The 4,442-nt window shown below is 38.7% G+C and overlaps 1 pseudogene; it reads right to left on the reverse strand.

Moving 5' to 3' along the window:
* Positions 1-1,513: 1,513 nt before the first annotated feature.
* On the reverse strand, positions 1,514-2,887 carry LOC119505157 (annotated as a pseudogene).
* Between the last annotated feature and the right edge of the window lie 1,555 nt (positions 2,888-4,442).

Genomic DNA, 4,442 nt, shown 5'->3' on the forward strand with positions numbered 1-4,442 from the left:
CTTATGGATTTTGTGCTGTGATCTCAGGCATTCCTCCCAAATCAGGTTGGTGTATGATGATTGGATGTTCATATCTGTCCTTCTGCAGTTATTCTGGATTGTATACTAGTTGTTTCTGTTTTTTTTTTAGTTGTTCCAGGGGGACTACTTAGCTTCCACTCCTCTCTATGCTTCCATCTTAGATCTCTGTCCTTGCATCTTAACTTTAATAATATGACTTCTGACCATATGGTGCACCATACATTTCTGACTACAAGTACAAGACACCAATAAAGCATAGTGTGTTGCATGTATTTTGAGAAATCACATTTTCCCCAATATAACCACCCCCTCCTATGGATCCTGGTATCACTAGTCAGTCTACAGAGGGAATGTTCCTCTTGACCCTCCACCATTTCCCCTTAATAAAGGAGTCTCTTTCAATACTTTACCCTGTGCTCTCCTCTCAGTTGGAGATCACTCCAACTTAATGGCTCTGATTCTAAAATAATGTTCCTGACTAAAATACACACACACATACACTCAAACTTGTTTTTTCAACTGAACAGACTATCCATGATACCCAAACTAACTACTCCTTCATGTCACAGGAGGTGCCAGGAATTCTGGTTACTGAATTTCCTCAGATAAATATTGCTGAAAAACAAGGATTGTCTATAACTTCTTTATCCAAGAGATTTGTGAGCTTTGGCTATTTTACCTGAAAATACTTAAAACTGTATTCCAAAATTCTAATTCAATCAACATCTCTGTATAATATCTCAGAGTGCATTTTAAGCAAAATTCCTAGGCATTTGTCTTATTTTATATTATATTTAACTATATATATATATATATATATAATATTTAATTATATATATATATATATAAAATATTTAATTATATATATATATATAATTTCATAATCAAACTCTCATCTAGAATACAATAATCAGTATAGGCTCTGGGTCCCTGGCTAGGCCAATCAGGGAGAAGGAAATGAAGAGGGATCAGGGGGCAGTAAGACCAGATGGCCCTTATAACACAAAATACCTGAAGGGTTGAGTTGAGGGGGGTTGGGGCTGTGCAAATAGGGGGTCAAGAGTCTAAAAACAGTCATGGTTTGGCTTCTTTTACTCTTGGTTGGCCCTCAGTATAGGGTGTCTGAGAGAAAAACTACCCAGATCACAGAAGAGGAAGGTTCCAGCCTCCTTGGAGGGGCCAGGCTGCTATAATCATGACAGAGTAGGGAGTGAATACACATAGTTATGTGTTTCAAAGCTGAGTGTTACCTATAAAACTCAAGATAACAAAAAACTTCTTTGAATTGTAAACTTCCACTCAAACACAACCCCTCAAAACAGTATTCAGTACATATTTTGAGTATTTTCAACACTGATACACAGTATTATTCCCTTTGGAATCAGGGTTGTTAAATAAAAATATACTAAATAGCCATTTTCCTAAGCAGCATTATATTTGGGAACAAGTGTTCTGAGCTGAGTGAATAATAGTGCTGTAGGGTGCATGCAAGTTAGAATCTGATGAGGATCTTACTGAGAAGGACATCATAATAGGGACTAAAGACTTTTTTTTTATAGTTGATGAGGTGAACAAATTTAATAGCAACTTCCTCTACCTCTCTCATAACTTGGTCCAATCCACCAGGTACTTTGGGGAATGGCTTCTGATGACCTGAGGCAAGGTAGGTTTCTAAGGACGGGATACAAGAATCCATGATCCTGCAAATAGGGTCATCTGGACTGGCCACAGCCTGGGTCTAGCCCTTGAGCACTGCCTCCTTGTCAGAACACAAGGAAAGGCAGCTGCCCACTTCCATGAAGACTTTCTCCCCAATGGTAGTCAGGGCATCCTTCAGATTGAAGGAGGGAAGATGCTTGTCTGCTAGCAGAATCTTGACAATCATCTTGAATTTCCCAGCAAAGTCTACTTGGAATGAAATTCCTGGGGCTACCATGCTGAACCTGACCAGCAATATGGTCTCCAGGATGATTACATGCTCCAACTGAAGCTGAAGCTCTTGGAAGCAAGACTGGTCTCTCAAAATTTTTTCATGGAAAGATCTCTGGATGTGGACCCATTTCAAATTTCAAGTAGGCATAATTCTGGACAGCAACAGGACTTGGCAGTGTAACATTGCTAGAGCAAGCAGCTCCTCCCACAGTGGGCAGGGTATTTCTATACTTCTGATTTATAAGGTCAACTGCAGCTTCTTCTAGCCACTGGGTACCAAAATCCAGGGCGTTTGGTTGCTTCTCCAAAATCTCTTGAAAATTCTTCCTTTCATATTCAACCAACTGCTGCATGAGATGTGGCCTAATGCTACTGACAGCAAAGTTTGCCATGTCCACTTTCATTAGGCCCACCACAGAAAAAATTGCCTTGAAAAGGGGCACTATTTCCTTAATGTTCTTTAATTTCTTAACTTCCTCATCATGAGCAGGTGCACATAGTGTCCCTATCATGCCAATAATGAATTAAGCAAAGTCAGAAATTTCTAGGGCTCCATTATGCTTCCTGCTACATCAGATCCAGATCCAGGAATTCTGCTATCTGGTTTCTCAGTCTAGGGTGGCAGGGCAGCAAGAAATATAGGAGAGTCTTTTTGATCTCCCCTACTAGTTGGATGACATGGTCATATTTTGGAGGTTTCTTCACTTAGCTGGACACTCAAACAATCCCCAAAAAGCTTTATTTACAATCTCCTTTATTCTCTTCTCCAAGAGTGAGGTCTTAGCACTTTTTGGGGGCCCAGAGAGGCCAGCTTTATTCTTTTCTGTAAAGGTTCATCACAAACTTTCACAGCATCTTCAATGCCTTGTTCAGAATCATTTGCTTTTGATTTCCCTGCTTCATTTATATTGGACTTGCCAAAGTTTTCAGACATTTCTCAATTAAATTTATTCAATTCCCTGCTTTGGACTCAGTGTTTTGCCTGCAGCCACTCTGACAGGCTCAGGTAGAGGTGGATGCTGTGGCAGGGGTGGGGACAGATGAGAGACAGACAGGGGAGATTCAATTTCTGCTCCACAGAGGCCACATCCCTCACCATGCTTCCTGAACAGTGATTCCTCAACTTAGGGAAGGAAGAGGCTGCCCTTACCCACAAGGCTCCCACTACATGCAGTGTGGCACCTGATTTTTGTACTCCCCTTATTTTTGAAAGACGGGTGCAGCAGATACAGAACCTTTGATTGACAGTTTTTCTCTTATGGTGCCTTAAATATATCATCCCACTGCCTTCTCACCTCCACGGCTTCTGATGAGATATTGGAACATATTCTTATTGAGGATCCTTTATATGTGCTGAATTGCTATTTCTTACTGCTTTCAGAATTCTCTTTATATCTTTAGGATTTGACATTCTGACTAGTATGTGTCTTAGTGTGGGTATATTAGGTATATTAGGATTTATTCTAATGTATATTTAATGTATATTTATGAATATTTATAAATATTCATAAATGTAATGTATATTATAACTTTCAGCCATTAATTGCTCAAATATCCTTTCTGCTGCTTTACTTTCTTTTCTCCTGGGACACCCATGAAATGTACATTTGTGTGCTTCATGCTGTCCCTCAAATCCCTAAAACAATGCCCAATTTTTACTATTCTTTCTCTATCAGTTCTTCTGATTGTATGACTTCAATTGTCCTGTCTTACAGCTCACTGATTTTTTTCTGCCTACTCAAATTGAATGTTATATGCCTCTAGTGTATTTTTCATCTGTTCTATTTTGCCATTCATGCCCATAATTTGTTACATTTCCTTTTTATACTTTCAAAATCTTCTTTCTTTTCACAAGGTTTCTTCTTAATATCCTTTAACTCTTTTTGCATATTTTCCTTCATCTCCTTGAATAGATTTAGGAAATTTGTTTGAACATGTTTGGTCAGTTGTTCCAACTTCTAGTCTTCTCTGAAGTTTTAATTTGTTCCCTTGATTTAGGCATGTTTTCCTGTTTCTTCACATGACTTACACTTTTGTGCTGATATTTATGCTTATGTGTCCCTTGATATGTTAACTCTGAATGCCCGTTTCTCCCTCTTGTCTAGGTTTTATTGTTGTTGGTTTTATGTTTTTGATTGATCTAATTCTAGACCTTTAAAATAGTCCATGTGTAATACTTCAGGTTTTTAGCTCTTCATCTGATTCTTGTCCTAGATATGTGGTGAAAATTTTAGTATTGTGTTTTTGTGCAATTGTTTCACTGCAGTAGAGCTTCCTTTTCTCTGTGTCTTCCTTGGGAATCTGAGCTGTTCTGTTTCTTTTGATGCAGACTTTTCTCCCCAGCTTTTATGATTTGTTTACATACTCTTGCTAACACAGTGCCCCATTTTCCTACACTTTTTAGTTTGGAACTCATCCTATCTTACAGCAGTCCTGTTCAATGTCCTCTTTATTTCTCTGCAAGGTTTTCCTGTCTCCAGTTTGTTCCC

The sequence above is a fragment of the Choloepus didactylus genome, chromosome 10 (assembly GCF_015220235.1).
Source record: "Choloepus didactylus isolate mChoDid1 chromosome 10, mChoDid1.pri, whole genome shotgun sequence".
NCBI lineage: Eukaryota > Metazoa > Chordata > Mammalia > Pilosa > Megalonychidae > Choloepus > Choloepus didactylus.